General features: G+C 42.0%; 1 pseudogene; it reads left to right on the top strand.

The window, feature by feature from the left end:
- The first annotated feature begins 9,612 nt into the window (after positions 1-9,612).
- On the top strand, positions 9,613-12,508 carry LOC127618146 (uncharacterized; annotated as a pseudogene).
- The last annotated feature ends 6,208 nt before the right edge of the window (positions 12,509-18,716 follow it).

Raw genomic sequence — 18,716 nt, 5'->3', positions numbered from 1 at the left:
GGTTGCATTGTAGTTGTTATTTCTGATTGAGTTGTAGTTGAAGTTTCATGAGCTATAGTTGTTGGTGAGTTTGTTGTAGAAAGGGTTGTAGTTGAAGTTTCATGAGCTGTAGTTGATGGTAGCACTGTGGTTGTTGGTTGCATTGTAGATGTTATGTCAGTTAGAGTTGTAGTTGAAGTTTCATGAGCTGTAGTTGATGGTAGCACTGTGGTTGTTGGTTGCATTGTAGTTGATATTTCAGTTAGAGTTGTAGTTGAAGTTTCATGAGCTGTAGTTGATGGTAACACTGTGGTTGTTGGTTGTATTGTAGTTGTTATTTCAGTTAGAGTTGTAGTTGAAGTTTCATGAGCTGTAGTTGATGGTAGGGCTGTGGTCGTTGTTATATCAGATAAAGTTGTAGTTGAAGTTTCGTGAGGTGTAGTTGATGGTAGGGCTGTGGTCGTTGTTATTTCAGATAGAGTTGTAGTTGAAGTTTCATGATTTGTAGTTGATGGTAGCACTGTGGTTGTTGGTTGCATTGTAGTTGTTATTTCAGTTAGAGTTGTAGTTGAAGTTTCATGAGCTGTAGTTGATGATAGGGCTGTGGTTGTTGGTTGAATTGTAGTTGTTATTTCAGAAAGAGTTGAAGTTTCATGAGTAGTAGTTGTTGGCTGAGCTGTTGTAGAAAGGGGTGTGGTTGTTGTAGGAGGGAGTGAAGTTGTTGGTGAGTTTGTTGTAGAAAGGGTTGTAGTTGAAGTTTCTGGACCTGAAGTTGATGGTAGGGCTGTGGTTGTTGGTTGCATTGTAGTTGTTATTTCAGTTAGAGTTGTAGTTGAAGTTTCATGAGTAGTAGTTGTTGGCTGAGCTGTTGTAGAATGGGGTGTGGTTGTTGTAGGAGGGAGTGAAGTTGTTGGTGAGTTTGTTGTAGAAAGGGTTGTAGTTGAAGTTTCTGGACCTGAAGTTGATGGTAGGGCTGTGGTTGTTGGTTGCATTGTAGTTGTTATTTCAGTTAGAGTTGTAGTTGAAGTTTCATGAGTAGTAGTTGTTGGCTGAGCTGTTGTAGAAAGGGGTGTGGTTGTTGTAGGAGGGAGTGAAGTTGTTGGTGAGTTTGTTGTAGAAAGGGTTGTAGTTGAAATTTCATGAGTTGTAGTTGTTACAGGAAGGGCTGTGGTTGTTGTTTGCGGTGTAGTGATTGAAGGGTTTGAAGCTGTCGTAAAAAGGGAAGTATATGTAAGTTTTGTTGGTTGGTCTATATTACGTATACATAAATAAGCATGCTGTTTGATCACAACCAGGGTTGGTAAAAGTACTCAGAAATTATACCTCAGTGAAAGTACGGATATTGAGTGAACATTTTACTGAAACATCCAAGTATCTAGCCAAATAAATACTTGAATTAAAGTAAAAATATATTCACATTAAATTGTACTTGAGTATTAAAAACTAAAAAGTAATTGAGAGAGGATGTTGTTAAAATAACTGGTTTGTTAAGTCGCCTTTTTACTGTCTCGTATTACTGTCATATTTCTCTCCACATGTGACATTCGGAACCTGGTCAAAGAATCATTTTACCATAACAAAATGTTTGCAAAATGATTTTTTTGTGGCCTGTTTTATGTAACACAACAATTTCCTGGTGAAATGAACACTAGAGGTGCTAAAACACCTTTTTTGACTGTTATCCCCTTTCACTCAAATCATGAGTAAAACAGCAGATTATCAGTTCATAAACACGTACTTTCACCCTGTTCCACACAAATGCTATCTTATGACATATAAACACATTTGCTATAGCGGATGACTCTTTTTAACATTTGAATTAAATAACCAACTGAATTTACAATCTTGTTTTAAGTGTGATCTAATTTTGTTGTAACTCAACTGATAGCGTGTTTCATATGAGATACAAAGAACTGGGGTACGAGTCTTGAAGAGCACACAAGTCCATAAATGAGCCAAAAGTGTCATAGAAACACAACAAAATGACATGGTAGCTTCAGAAATTTATTTGCTTTTTCTATCGGTTAGGTTTAAATTTAAGGTTTAGGGTATGGAGGTCAATTTCGTTCATTTAAATCTTGATTAAGAACATTATTCTTAAAATCCTCATCTATTTTTAATTCTCTTTGGAACTGCCTTCAGATGTGTAATGAACTACATAATTTTTTTAGCAAAAATGTTGCCACAGTCATGTAATGTTCGTTGCATGGGAGATGGCCTCACAAATTGCGATGCCAGAGCACCCAGCCCCTTGAGACATAGTGAAAGATCAAAAAGGTGTTTAGAATAAAGTTTAGGCCAAAAACGTAAATGTTTCTTACTTCGTGCTCATAGCAAATGGGCGGTCACATGTGTTCCCCGTCTGTCGCTCTCTCGACGTTGTGTCGAATGAAACGACACTAGGGGTCTTTCTTGAAGGCCTCGGTTACCTCTGAACTTGAGAAAGGCCAATGAGAAATTGCCAGACATAATTAGCATGTCCCTCCCCCAGACATACAGGTATGAAAGGAGGGAATTGTGCGTCTGTCCATTCAGATTTTTTTCTTCGGAGCCAAGTGGTTGTGCGATCAGCGAGCTGAGATCACTTCTGTTCCACTCACCTCTGCAGAGCGTTTGCTTTTGGATCTACGGTGTATATCAGTGGCTTTCTCATTCTCTGCACACCAGTGCAGCTTTGCCCCTGGGTGCTTCGACAGCTATTCTTATTATTAGTTATTTTCCCTACAATAATACAATTTCTCTAAAAGAGCACACACAGCAGGCATTGAACGTCCTTTTCAGGACGCGTCCTTTTAAAGATGCCCTACTGCCTCTGTGTAGTTCCTGGATGCGGTCGATATCTCTCCACCCCTGATGGTCATAGACGCTTTCCTTCCTAAAATGGAACACCACTCCAGACACCCCCCGCGTCGATCCTTCGGTTAAATCCCCACAAACCACCTGCCCCCCGCCATGCTCGTTGACTTCTGTCCGGGCTCGAGGTGAGAACAGCTGGATGAGGAATTTGCCACTGTATTGGAGAGCGTCCTGGTGTCTGACGACTTCAGGTCAGCCCGCACAGTCTGAGGCTCATGCCCAGATGGCCGACATACTTGCCTTGGCTGCAGTGAGTGTGTGGTTGGACTGGAACCCTCCATCCTGCCAGCAGCCCTCATGGCTAGACAATTGGTTCCTCGGGTCCGTGCGCCACTCACAGCCACGCCCCCCAGGTTCCATTCTTCCCAGAGGTGCACGATGAGCTGATGAGGTCATGGAGGGCACCTTTCACTGCCCGCAACCGACGTCCTCACTAGTCTGCTCTCACTACCCTGTATGGCGGGCCGGCCCACGGGTACTCCAGGTGAACAGAGTGGTTGCGATCCATCTGTGCCCAGAAAACGCCGCCACCTGGTGGGATCGCCCGGTACTCCCCTCCAAGGCCTGTAGGATGACGTCGTCACTGACCGCCAAAGGCTACAGCACCACCGGACAGGCTGCCTCTGCCCTGCATGCCAGGGCCCTCCTGCAAATCCACCAGGCCAAGGCAGTTAAAGATCTGCAATTGGGTAATCCTGACCCCGACATGCTGCGGGAACTCTGCACTCTGCGACTGACCTTGACCCCCGGGCCACAAAGGTCATAGGCACTCGGGCAGACGATGACCACCCTCTTGGTCCTGGTCTCAGCGGTAAAGAAACAGATGGAGGCCATCTCTCACAACATGCCTCGCTGCCATTCCAGCACGAGCCGTGCTCCTCCTTTCTGAGGGCATCCCCCTGTGGCTTACAAGTGTCAGGCAGCTCTGCCTCAACCTGGGCTAAGCTCTCAGCCCCAGCGTCGAGCGCCCCGCAGGAAGTGCATGCCCCCATCTCTCGGACATCCTCGAGGACCCGGAAGGCTCCCAAGCGTTCCTGAGACAGACGACCCAGGGTACAAGACATTTGCTCCTCAGTCACTAACCCACCCCCTGCCGGGTGTGCGGAGCAAGGTAAGTGCTTTGAGCCTTTTCTCAGCACCAAAGCCTCTAAAAGGACAGCGAACACCAACTCAACGCTCAACAACTTTTGGCTCTTCCCAGTCCAGCCCTGTAAGTAGCCGTGTGATAAGCGGGATTATGTCCAGTCAACTGGATGTTATTGCAAAATAAACAAGCGTCCTCAAGAGTCCTGCGCTTCACTGTCAGCTGAATGTACATTATCCCTTATATTTATTAAACTGCTGCATTTCAAGTACATTTTGTAATCACCACTTATAAATGCTAGTCACGTTTGATTGACTTATGAATGCGCTGCATGCTAAATATTACAAATATGAACAGTTCTCCCTGAAAAGCGGGAAATATCTGTCACATAGAAAAGAAAAATATACACTCGAGTGTAGGTGAAATATTCCAAACATGTACTTGTGCAATGAAAAAGATGTTTTTCATTACTGTAGCATACACGTCTGTCAGCTCTGAATACAGTATGTGTGATAATAACACGAGCAAACGCATACAGCAACTGATAATGAAATATTTGACAGCTTCCGTGAGAAATAAATGTGAGGAATGTTAAATGTTTCTAAAGTACCCTTTACTGTACCTGATGAAATGATACTTGTGACACTAGTTGGTCCTGTCGTGGATGATTGAGCATCGTCACTATGTGCTGTTGTTCAAAATACAGAAGAGGATAAGTTCCAGAGAAATCATCACATGTAATGAAATTAAGCTCATGAACTCACCTCCTAACAGAAACACTGTAACTAACAGTGTTAGTTTATGCATCTTGATAGCTGTTCAAAAGATCATCTAAAACATATAAAACAGGACTTGAGATCAGTCAAATATGAACATAAAGACACAATCAACATGCATTAATATATCATAAAATATCGACACATTTTCCCAGTGCAAGCAGCCACTCCTTCATCATGAGCATATTTATGATTAAATGATCATTTAAAATGAATGAATTCCTCAGTGCATGAACAATAAAGATAAAAGTAGTTATTATCGTTTGTGTCATGAATGATAAAGCTCGATGTGCACATTTTGACAATGCGTTTTTGATATTACAATTGTATTTTTGACAACATTCATCTGATTTAGAAACGTAGTGTTAACATCAAGTATTTTCACTCCACCTGCATGAATATTTCATCTTTTTAAGATTGTATATCATCTCCTGTTGCACTGCAATGTGCGACTGACTACAATCAGTCCAACTGTAATCTACATGAATCCACCGTCATTAATGAATTACTCGTTATAATTGGTGCAGAGCTTGAAATCAGAAGCTCTCTGGGAACGGCTTTAATGTGGCATCTTCAGCTAAAGTTGCATTTAATGCATTTACAGAGACAGGTCTGAGTTATGCCACTGGGTCTCTGTCATTTCGGATTTACATTGTAATGCAATGCTTCAAAATATGAACAACGATTGTGACCGTTAAACCTGAGAAAGTCTTTCCTGATTTATTCATTTTTATCCACTGAAAATTAAACATATTTATATTTATATATTTATATAAGTTCTTAAATGGTTTTAAAATGTTGTGATTGTTATTTGTAAGCCTATAAATGGCCTCTTTATATAAAATGTGCTCTATAAATAAATGTGTCCTTAAAACCAGCTACACTTACACCATTAAAGCGTTGACGCTCAAATGAACCAGAAATGATGCACATTACAGAAATGCATTATTGTTATCAAACATCTAATATTACATTCTGCTTGTACATGCCAAAATATGAGAACATTATTCAGGATATTAATGCTATTTGTGTTTGGAAACACTTTGGCTTGAAAATACAGATGAAAAAAAAAGAGCTGTTCACTAAAACACTACTCAAACATAGTTCAAATGTGTTATAAACCAACTCACCCAGTGCATTCAGGGAAAGGATGTCTAATGCTAGAGTTGTAACACACACAGGTTCTGCGGTTAGTCCTGTGATGAAGATGAGTAAACTCCTGAAATGCTTTTTATTATCTAAGATTAAAGTCATGTGACTGTAAAGCATCTAAACTGGATATACCTATCTGCCCAACAATGCATTCTTCTTTAAGCACATAGATGTCTTTTTAAGTGTCGTGGAGACAAACAAGGAGGGACTAAAAAAGAGTCTTGCTCTTCTATCGAGGTATTGAAGGAACTAATCTGTCATGATCCCTTACATACGGATTAAACCTATAAAGTTATTATAATACAAATACTGCTGTGTGTTTACATGACATGATTTTATACATGTTGTTTGTTCATCTGCAATCTGTCAATAACACGTATGTCAAGAAGACGTTCAGCAGATGTCTTTGAAATGTTTAAGATTTATGTGTAATTCTGATATTTAGAAGATGTGAATTAGATCCTGATGAAAATGTCTAAAATGGAAATTGATATCTGCGTTCAGTGTCCAGCTCAATCGACAGCATTTGTGCCGTTAATTACTACAAAATATAACTTCAACTTTTTTAATAAAATCACAAATCTGGGTTTTAGTGACTTACAATCAAAGTGAAAGAAAAGAAGGTTAATTAGTGATTTTATCACAGTAACATCATGTGATGATGAACGGTGAGTTACAGATTCACACAAACTCAACACTTGCAGTATTAATATATACTGTAATTATGATATATAAGTATATTAATATACTGAATAAGTATTATATGCTTGTATTTGTCGTATATGTAGAGATTTAAGTATTGCAAATTAATGGCAAAATTGTGCAAAATTAGCTGTAAAAATAAAGGGCATCTTGAGGAGCACAAACGGGTCCTGAATACATTATTTAATCAATTGCATTAATGATAACTGACCATGTGCACAACTGTATTTTTCAGTGCATTGTGGGATTTATATGTATCCAAGCGGCTCGCCTGTTTTGACTACATTCACCAAAATTTAGTTCAGATCCATTTAATGATTCAGTGACCGTTTCTGGAGATGCCAGAAGGTGACAAATGAGTGTCTTGTGTGAAATGAATCAATGGTCAAAAGAAAATGTATAAAATGTGTTTTTCTACAGACCTGCAAAGAGATTGAATCATTATAAGAACAAAGTAAATCTGTTATTTCCCTACAGTTTGTGAGCTGCTGAGCACGACTTTTATCAAAAGACAACAATAATACTCTTATAATAATTATGAGTTTCAATAATGTCTGTAAGTTTTCATGTAAAATAAGAAAAGAGTTTCTGTATATCTACTGACTTCACTACTGGCAGATCTTTCCTTCAGTTTGTCAAACACACACTAATATATGTCATTGCTCTGGTGAGTCCGCTGGATTGTTTTGTTTGTTTTGTCATTTTCTCTCCTTCCTGTCTCGCAGGCGTGGCCGGCATGCATGATCGGCATTGATTGTTCCTGGAGGAACGCTGATCATGCCACTAATTCTCTCCTTTCTTCAGCCTGTCGTGGTCTCAGTATCTTCTACATTGTTGTTTGATGTTGAGTACTAACTTCACTCTCTTTATCTAGTTGGTCTTGTCTCGTGTATCTGTTGGTAGCCTGCGTGTCAGGTGTGTGTGGTTGCCTTCCAGTTTTGCTGAGTGTCAGCTGGTCTTCCACGGAGGATACCTCATCTCTGCCCGTGTGTCGGGAGAAACATCGCCCATCTCAGTCGAGTGTTGTTCTGCAGCTCACTAAGCTTCAACGGAGGATCCTACGACTTCCACAATGCACACACTCATCCTAAGAACACACTCTTTATGAACTGCCCCTTGCGCGGCCACGGGGCACACGCTACCGGAGATCGCTTCCCGCTGCTGCAGCCGGTGCGGGGATCTTCGACATGTCACAGCCCAGTGACTGCTCTTATTTGTTGTTAATACATTCTTTGAATGTTTTCTCTGCTCTTGGGTCTGTCTGTTGAGCTGATATTAAAAATTGCTTTACCTATGTAGCCAACTGGAGAAATTTAATTTAATTTAACTCTAGTCATAAATTGGACGTGGCCCCTTTAAGAGTTTTGCAACACCCACTTTCCAGCACTCTCTGGTGTTTCACATATGTGTGCTGTTTAGAGACGTGAAAACATATGTTGTGCAAGAGAGCTCCCGGTTTTGTTCATCGGTTGATAATTCTTTGGGTAAATATATCATATTACACAAAATGCTTATAAATGACATTAAGGATGTGTTCACTGGAGTCGTTGTTAAAATTGAGTGCTTGTTAAGGATCATTTTTGAAGGATGCATGTGTGTAGTTTGACTATGTTGTGCACATGTAAGGAATGTTAAATGCATGCTTTGAGTGATTTAAGCATTTGTTAAATGCATGTGGCGGGGCCGGGTCATGATTCTACACACCCGGTCCCTTATCAGGCTAATCAAGCCTCCGAGAGGGATGAAGGCCGACTGCGGAAATTGTGCGGGAGAGAGAGATAGTTTACGCACATGTCCGTCATGTGTGTGTTTTGTCTTTTGTTTCAGTTTACCAATTAAACTATTATTTATATTGACAAGCCGGTTCTCGCCACCTTTCCATTGACTGCATTACAATGCATAAAACGATTTGAGTGATTTAAGCGTGTGTTAAATGCATAAGATGCTCTGAGTGATTTAAGCATGTGTTAAATGCATGAGATGCTCTGAGTGATTTAAGCATGTGTTAAATGCATAAGATGCTTTGAGTGATTTAAGCATGTGTTAAATGCATAAAACGATTTGAGTGATTTAAGCATGTGTTAAATGCATAAGATGCTCTGAGTGATTTAAGCATGTGTTAAATGCATAAGATGCTCTGAGTGATTTAAGCATGTGTTAAATGCATAAGATGCTCTGAGTGATTTAAGCATGTGTTAAATGCATAAGATGCTCTGAGTGATTTAAGCATGTGTTAAATGCATAAGATGCTTTGAGTGAATTCAGCATGTGTTAAATGCATAAGATGCATTGACTAGTTTGAGCAAGTACTTAGGTAGGGTAGGGTGCTGTAAATTATGCATGTATTAAGGTGATGTATGTTGAAGCATATGGGTAGGCTAATGCCCTGTTTGTATTCATTTGTTGTATTTTGTTGTACCATATTTCATTTTTGTATTTATTGTTTTGTAATGAATGTCCTTTTTTATATATACGGCCCCATCGACCGCTGTTTTTTCCACCGTTTTATTTTTTTAAAGCAGCTGTCAGAATAAAACCCCAAAATATATTTTTGTGTCCGTGGTGATTATCTACAGCCCACCGGCTACCCATATTGAACACAGATCTAGTAATAAACTGGAAAAAAGAACCGATCAAACTTTTACCTCACAAGCATGATGTAAAAAGAATAACTTCAGGAAAACTCCTCTTACAATGTGTGCTTAAAAGAAGGATTGTCCTCTACAGTGCATTTCATGTAATGCTGCTAATCAAGAATGATATGCTCATAACCTTTTTTATGTGTTTCTCATCACTAGATTATTTTTAGATCAACATCAATGCTGATAAAAACATGGATAATCGAACATTGTTGAAAGCAACTTAAATGAATGGAGCCATGTTGATGTTTTTTTTGTTTTTGTCAATTGTACTTGCCATTGTAGCTTTGATGTCACTATTAATATTGTTTTGTAATGTAATTTATTTGCCGCTAACAAGAAGGAGTGGCACCAGTTCGATGAGGACCTCGATAAGATCTTGGAGTCGACATGCAAGGGGAATGTTGAACAGAAACTCTGTACCATGTGCACCCTCACAATGGGTATAGGCGCAGAGCGGTTTGGTGTTACAGAAAAGTGTGGTACATCTACTCCATCACAACCAAACCGGCGAGAGGTAAAGATCAGCCAGCTCAGACAAGATCTACGATCCCTGAAACGTCAGTACAAGGTAGCAAAGGAGGAGGAGAAAATGGCCCTGGCAGAGCTCAGAGAGATTGTAAGGAAGAAGCTCACCACACTCAGGCGGGCCGAGTGGCACAGAAAAAAGGGAAAGGAGCAAGCCCGCAAGCGTAAGGCATTCATCTCAAATCCCTTTGGCTTCACTAAGAGACTCCTGGGACAGAAGAAAACCGGCAACCTCACGTGCTCGGCAGAGGAAATGAACCACCACCTCAGTATCACATTCAGTGACTCTGCTAGGGAGCAAGACCTCGGCCCCTGTGAGAAGCTCATCGAACCTCCAGAACCAGCGGCCCAGTTCAACATCTCCGGGCCCACCTTGAAAGAAGTGAAGGATGCGGTAATGGCAGCAAGATCAAACTCCACTCCTGGTCCCAGCGGAATACCTTACAAGGTCTATAAACAGTGCCCAAGGCTCCTTTTACGACTCTGGAAAATCCTGAAGGTGTTCTGGCAGAGAGGGAAGGTGGCTTCCCAATGGAGATCAGCAGAGGGGATCTGGATACCCAAAGAAGAGAATGCAAGTACCATCGACCAGTTTCGCATAATCTCGCTGCTCTGTGTCGAAGGTAAAATCTTCTTCAAGATCGTGTCACAACGGCTAATGGAGTTCCTCTTGAAGAACGGGTATATAGACACCTCAGTGCAAAAGGGGGGAGTCCCAGGAGTACCTGGATGCTTAGAGCACACAGGAGTGGTGAGCCAGTTGATCCGAGAGGCAAAGGAGAACAGAGGAGACCTTGCCGTACTCTGGCTGGATCTTACCAATGCCTACGGGTCTATTCCCCACAAGCTGGTCAAAGAAGCACTGACAAGACATCATGTGCCAGAGACGATCCGCAACCTTATTCTGGACTACTACAACAGTTTCAGATTGAGAGTTTCATCAGGGACAGTAACATCTGCCTGGCAACGGCTAGAGAAGGGTATTATCACCGGCGTACAATCTCCGTACCACTCTTCGCTCTAGCCATGAACATGATCGTCAAATCAGCAGAGGTGGAATGTAGAGGTCCCATGTCTAGATCTGGTACTCGGCAGCCACCCATAAGAGCCTTCATGGATGACCTTACTGTGACAGCAGCTTCAGTTCCTGGGTGTAGATGGCTTCTTCAGGGGCTCCAACGCCTCATCCTATGGGCAAGGATGAGTTTTAAGCCAGCCAAGTCCAGGTCCCTGGTTTTAAAGAAAGGCAAAGTGGCCGATAGGTTCCGCTTTAACTTGGAGGGGACACAAATTCCTTCAGTAACAGAAAGACCAGTCAAGAGCTTGGGGAAGATCTTTGACAGCGCCCTGAAGGACACAACCGGCTCCAACAAACCAGAAGCGTACATGACGAACTGGCTCACGGCAGTCGACAAGTCGGGGCTTCCAGGAAAGTACAAAACCTGGATGTACCAACATGGAATCCTACCAAGGCTTCTCTGGCCCCTTCTTATATACGAGGTACCCATGACAACGGTAGAAGCACTGGAGAGAACCATCAGTCAGTTCCTCAGGAGGTGGTTAGGACTCCCACGGTCCCTGAGTAACATCGCCCTCTATGGCCATTCCACCAAGTTGCAACTTCCCATCAGCAGCTTGTCCGAGGAATTCAAGGTCACACGTGCCCGGGAGGTCATCATGTACCGAGATTCCTCCGATGCCAAAGTCTCCTCAGCTGGAATCTGTGTTAAGACGGGAAGGAAGTGGAAGGCACAGGAAGCGGTGGACAGAGCGGAGGCTCGGCTGAGGCATGGTGTCTTGGTTGGCAACGTGGCAGTGGGACGTGCAGGCCTGGGCAGTTTCCCTAAGCCACGCTATGACAAATCAAGAGGGAGGGAGAAGCGTCAGTTGGTGCTGGACGAGGTGCGGGCAGAGGTGGAGGAGGACCGTATGACTAAGATGGTCGGTATGAAACAGCAAGGTGCCTGGACTAGGTGGGAGAACGCCGAGCAGCGCAAGATCACCTGGGCAGAGCTGTGGAGCTCTGAACCACAGCGCATCAAGTTCCAGATCCGTTCGGTGTAGGATCTTCTACCTAGCCCATCCAACCTACACCGCTGGGGCCTGGTAGACTTACCAACATGCCAACTGTGCCAAAGGAGTGGCACACTGGAGCACATCCTCAGCTGCTGTCCAAAGGCTTTGGGGGATGGGCGGTATCGCTGACGACATGACCAGGTCCTCAGGGCTCTTGCGGATATTATCACCACAGCAATTCAGAGCAGTAAGAGTCAGCAGCCCTCCAAGCAAACCATATCCTTTGTCAGAGCTGGAGAGAAGGCACATCAGCAGCCACGCTCCCCAGGCGGGCTCCTGGCCAATGCAAGAGACTGGCACCTTCAAGTGGACCTTGGAAGGCAGCTCAAGTTCCCGAATCACATCACGGCCACTTCACTCCACCCAGACGTGGTGATTACATCGGAGTCGACCAGGCAGGTGGTCATAGTGGAGCTTACTGTCCCCTGGGAAGACAGATTGGAAGAGGCAAATGAGCGCAAGAGAGCCAAATATGCAGAGCTGGTGGAGGAGTGCAGGAGCGGCGGCTGGAAAACACGCAATGAGCCAGTGGAGGTCGGTTGCCGGGGCTTTGCAGGACAGTCGTTACCCCGAACACTCAAACTCCTTGGAGTTAAAGGACAACCTCACGATGGTTGTGGATCAGGAGGGGGGAACCGTGGAGTAGCACGCCACTTGGACACAGGCTGGGGACTGATCACCCCCGGCTGGGTCGCCCAGGCGAGGGTGTCTGTTGATTAAAGACCCGAAACACCTTTTGACCCCGGGTTCATCACTGATGACATGTCCAAGTAGCACCAGAAGGTGTATGTTAGAACTTAGAACTATGAAAATGATTTGAAAGTTGATTGTTAACATTGTGTTTTGCATGCTGAATGTTGTAATAAAGTACTACAATCACTTGCAAGATGATCTATCCTTAAGAGTCAATACTATATCTCAGTAGCTCCATCTGATAGAGGTATTAGCAGTACAAAACTACTAAATGTATCTTAAATGTCATTCTGCCACATTTAACATAGATTGTAAATGATAAGACTCATATCATAACTAGAATTCTGTTAATTTGGGGCAGCCTATTCACCTTACGTCACACATTTTCTTTGACAAAGCACAAGAAAATCTGATATCTCATAGCATCACTGACCTGGTAGAAAGAGAGGGTCCACAACTAGTGCACAACTGGACAGAACATTAAATCACCAAAATGGCCACTTCATACCATTTCAATTTAATCACTTTTTTAAATTAGTTGACTGTATGAAAAATTGAAATATTGTGTTCTCACAACAATTTCAGCTTATCATTCAATTTGACAAATGAGTAAAGGCAACTAAAAGAAAGATAACTTGGGGAAGGGAGGGAATTGAGATGGGCCCACCTAAATAATTCAAGGTCTAGCTCCACAGTTCATAAGTGACCTTCTACCACGCTATATTAATCACGTTCATTATGATCGCAAAATTCTGGCCTGTTAATAGTTCCTAGACCATCAAAATCCACAAAAGGATGTAGATCATTTTTATATTTGGCTCCTGAACTATGGAATAGTCTCCCAAACACGGTTTGAGACACAGACACATCACCTGCATCATCATTCATGATGTTAGTTAGAGGGGAACTGGCCCCCACAGTGAGTCTGGTTTCTCCCAGGCTGAATTAAAGTGGAAGTAGTTGTAGGTGGGCTTGTGATTGTAGTTGTAGGTGGGCTTGTAGTGGAACTTGTGGGCAGGCTTGTAGTTGTTGAAAGCTGGATTGTGGTGATAGAATTTGTAGGTGGGCTTGTAGTGGTAGCTTTTGTAGGCTTGCTTGTTGTTGTTGAAAGCTGGATTGTGGTGGTAGTACAGTATTTGTTGACAGCTTTGTGATGGTAGTTGTTGTAGGCAGACTTCTGGTTGTTGTAAGCTGGATTTTTGTGGGAGCTGTTCTAGAAAGGCTTGTGGGAGTAGTTGTTGTAGGAAGGCTTGTGGTGGTAATTGTTGTAGGCAGGCATTTGGAGGTAGTTGTTCTAGGTTGTAATATTGTTGTTAAAATGGAGGATTGTGTTGGGAGTGGATGTAAGCGGGTCTGTGGTTGTAGTTGTTGTAAGCAGACAACAACAGGAGTGGTGGTGGCGTAGTGGCTAAAGCACAGGGCTGTTAATCAGAAGGTCACAGGTTCTAACCCCACGGCTACCACCATTGTGTCCTTGAATAAGGCACTTAACTCCAGGCTGCTCTGGGGGATTGTCCCTGCAATAATTGCTTTGGATAAAAGTGTCTGCCGTATATGTATATGTAAATGTAAAGCAGACTGGTGGTGGTTCACAGGCTTGTAGTTGTTGTAGCAGTAATAGGTGGGCTTGTGGTTGTTAAAGGCTGAATTGTGGTGATAGTAGTTGCAGGAGGGTGATTGGTGGTGGTGGTGGGCTAATGAACACAGTCTACTGAGGGCAATGGCCCCCAGCCACATTCAATAGTCTTCAGGCAAGCCTCTGTCTGAATTTCGAGGGAGCATACAGGTTTTCAATGCTTTGGCTGCATTTACGTATTTGGCAGACGCTTTTATCCAAAGCAACTTACAGTGCAATTATTACAGGGACAATCCCCCAGAGCAGCCTGGAGTTAAGTGCCTTGCTCAAGGACACAATGGTGGTGGCTGTGGGGTTTGAACCAGCGACCTTGCTGATTAACAGACCTGTGCTTTAGCCACTACGCCACCACCACTCACAATAACGTTTTCCTACGTTTCCTGAATCTTCTTCAGTATGCTGTTCGTCAGAAAAATCATCCTCATCTGAGGGAAATAGAGTTACCACATCAACATCCTCTTCTGCTGCCCCAGAGGAGAAAGTATCTTCAATCTGGAAATCTGCATAAGAAGAGCCCTCACTGACAGAGTCTCTTCTCATACTTTTAGTTCGTTCCCCCTGAGGAGGAGACTGTGGATGTTTACCTCCAAAGAAATGTAAACGGGCTTCCCTTGTATGCAAGGGCATAAAGAAACAGTCCATGCATGCTGAGGGATCCTCATGAGTCTTTATTGCACTGTCATATCCCAAGCATGCAATACATCTATCATGCCCATCTTCTATTGGCAAAGCAACAGCACAAGTCCCACAAACATGACCACCAGTGCTTGCCATTTTTGTTTTGTCTGCACGAGTGGGACTCGAACTCATGTCTTTCTGACGGCACCCAGATGTGACGATCAGGATTCAAACTTAGGCCATTCTGATGCTACTTAAGTAACTCTTGAATGTTTACACTCACACACCATTGTACATCCACCGTATCTGACTGGATTAGCCACATCGCAGCACACCAGAGAAATGGAATAATGGATGAGATGAAAGAAGTTCGCTCGGTTCTCACTATGAATAGTAAGAATGCAAAGCTGCTCCTAGGCGTGTTAGCTTATGCCACTCCATGCAATATGTCTTACAGAGAACTTCAATCACACACAAACTGAAATAATGAAGAAACTTCACAACAGCAATCCTGGGAGGCTGCCCAAAGACAGATGCCCATCCTTTAAGGTAAGTGGATCACACGGTGAATGAAGTATGTATTTAGTATAAAGCTTCCATGTCTTGCACCCAAAGTGGAGATCAAAGAAGCTGTGAATTCATGCTGTTTTTAGGGCACTAATGAGGGTGTGACTGGCACAGCCAGACTGTCTTAAAGAGTATCTACGTCACTAGACCTGGAAAATCCCTGTTCATATGGAATATCAATACGATAGAGAACATGGTAAATGGTCTGCACTTATATAGCACCCATTCACACATCAATGACAGCAGAGCTGCATGCAAGGTGCTAGTCTGCCATTGGGAGCAACTTGGGGTTCAGTGTCTTGCCCAAGACACTTTGGCAAATGGAGTCATGTGGAGTCGTGTGGGCCAGGAATCGAACCACCAACCCTGCAATTGATGGACAATCCGCTCTACAAACTGAGCCACAGCCGCCCACAGAACATAACTGATGCATCTATAGATCGTACCATAGAGATGAATGTTAGTGAGGAAACCTCTTGATTGTTGAGGAGACTTATGGCCTGAGGGTAAAAACAGTTTTTTAGACTGTTAGTCAGAGCTTTAATGCTTCTGAAGTGCCTGTCTGAAGGAGGTGTCCTTAATAGCATGTACGCTGGGTGAAAATGATCTTTGATTATTTTCTGAGACTTCCTCAGACACCTCCTCATGTAGGGGTCCTGAAGCGAGGGGAGTTTGGTGCCTATAATGAGCTCTGCTGATCTCACAACTCTCTCAAGAATGACATGACAGAGCCCCCACCCCCCAAAGGGTGGCACCTAAAGCCCCCAAAAAGAAATATGACAATAGCCCAGGACTTAGAAGAAAAGGAAAAGGATAGTGGGTGCTGCAAGAGGCTCAGGGCAGATCTGCAGGAGGAGGAAATCATGCAGTATTTGAGCTGTGTTTGTTGAAACTTCATTTTTACGATCGATTTAGGGTTTACAGCATTACGTTGTCATGGCAGTGAAGTTGCAAAATTGGATAAAACTTTACACAGATGTGCTTAAAAAGCTATTTTATCATATTAAAATCATGTTAACACACGTGTTGTTTATGTCTTGTGACTATACTTTTGAAACATTAATTTAATGTTTACGGGTTGACCCATTGACTTCCATTGTAAGTGTTTTACTGTAACACAGATTTTTATTTTTGTATTTTTGTAAAAGATGGATGATTCAAAATTAATATTTGTGTTAATCAACATTATACCAAAAACTCATTATGCCTCAAATCCACAAATCTATTGATCTATCTATCTATAGATATATCTATCTATATGGGCAGTGGTGGCTCAGCGGTTAAGGCTCTGGGTTACTGATCAGAAGGTCGTGGGTTCAAGCCCCAACACCACCAAGACACCACTGTTGGGCCCTTGAGCAAGGCCCTTGAACCTATCTGCTCCAGGGGCGCCGTATCATGGCTGACCCTGCACTCTGACCCCAGCTTAGCTGGGATATGTGAAAAATAAATAATTTCACCATGTATATGCAGAAATGTATGTATAATATGTGACAATTGATTAAATTAAATTAAATTATAGATAATTGAACGTTTTCATCAAACTGTATTTAGTTACAAATGAAGGCATATGAAAACTATTAAAAAGTTAGATAAATAAACACACACACACACACACACACACACACACACACACACACACACACACACAGTCAGTCATAGATGCTTTATTTTATATGAAAAAACAACAACAACAACCAAGAATCCTTGGACATCTCACAATAAAACACATCTAATATTTTTAGCCAACACAAACATACAAATGCTAAATTAACTATGCATACGGTATTATACAATCATACTGGCAGGTTCTTATTTTATTTCCAAAAGTCAGCACTACAATCTTTGATAACTACAATAAAATATATATTTTATACAATACAATAATACAAATGTAATATGTTATATTACAAAATATTTCAGTATTTTTAAGAAATCATATTTGACTCGGTCATCACTCCAGCCCATACATTCAGAAATATAAATACACGTTTATTACACCCCCTCAATAACGACACTAATATTTGATATAATATTAAAGTGAAAGATAGTCTTTAAACAAATAATTTATATGTAACGATTACTCCGAATGCTTTATGTGTTTGTTTGTTGTAACTGCGCAGTCAAACGATCGGATTGATCCTGAAATAATTGCAATATTCATTCAGTACTTTATGTACAGAAACCAGGAACAGAGCGACACTTTCAGTTCGTGCATTTCTTTCTTTCTTTTTCTCTCTCTGTTCCCCACAGCTTAGTATTACATTTCATCCAAACATGATAATTTCATCATTATTGACAGAATACAGATTTACAATATGATATAAAATAGTGAACGTGTTACATGAACACCATTTACAGCCATTATGCTTAATAAATCCTTGATTGGGGTTACAGAAGGTCATATACGGTTCAAGAAAGACAGCGTTTTAACCCATTACCCTGATTTGGCACCTTTACTGGTGTTCTTGCTCACTTTTCCAGTGTGTGGAAGACTGTTTATGTTTTTATGATTTTTGGTAGTTATCATGCATTTAATGATTACACACTTCAGCTTTAAAGGTTAATTCTGTAATGGACGGTCAACATATAGTCCTGCCCAAAACTCACACCATCAGTTGAATTGTTGCTTCGCCAAGAGGCTCAACAAACAGATCAATGTAGTGAAAGTGCCACAGCGTCACAATGTTTACAATTTCTGGGCAATCGCCCTAAAAATGTAGATTTGTCATTAAAATTAGTCATGTCGCTTTTTTTTAAACACCTAGCTTTGTATTTGCTTTGAGATGGCTTATTTAAGGTCATTGAAGGTACAGTGAGGAAAATAAGTATTTGAACACCCTGCTATTTTGCAAGTTCTCCCACTTGGAAATCATGGAGGGGTCTGAAATTGTCATCGTAGGTGCATGTCCACTGTGAGAGACATAATCTAAAAAAAAAAAATCCAGAAATCACAATATATGATTTTTTAACTATTTATTTGTATGTTACAGCTGCAAATAAATATTTGAACACCTGTCTATCAGCTAGAATTCTGACCCTCAATGACCTGTTAGTCTGCCTTTAAAATGTCCACCTCCACTCCATTTATTATCCTAAATTAGATGCACCTGTTTGAGGTCGATAGCTGCATAAAGACACCTGTCCACCCCATACAATCAGTAAGAATCCAACTACTAACATGGCCAAGACCAAAGAGCTGTCCAAAGACACTAGAGACAAAATTGTACACCTCCACAAGGCTGGAAAGGGCTACGGGAAATTGCCAAGCAGCTTGGTGAAAAAAGGTCCACTGTTGGAGCAATCATTAGAAAATGGAAGGAGCTAAACATGACTGTCAATCTCCCTCGGACTGGGGCTCCATGCAAGATCTCACCTCGTGGGGTCTCAATGATCCTAAGAAAGGTGAG

This window comes from Xyrauchen texanus, chromosome 2 (assembly GCF_025860055.1).
Source record: "Xyrauchen texanus isolate HMW12.3.18 chromosome 2, RBS_HiC_50CHRs, whole genome shotgun sequence".
Taxonomy (NCBI): domain Eukaryota; kingdom Metazoa; phylum Chordata; class Actinopteri; order Cypriniformes; family Catostomidae; genus Xyrauchen; species Xyrauchen texanus.
Note: the sequence above shows the minus strand (reverse complement) of the source record. Positions and strands in the feature narration are given on the sequence as shown.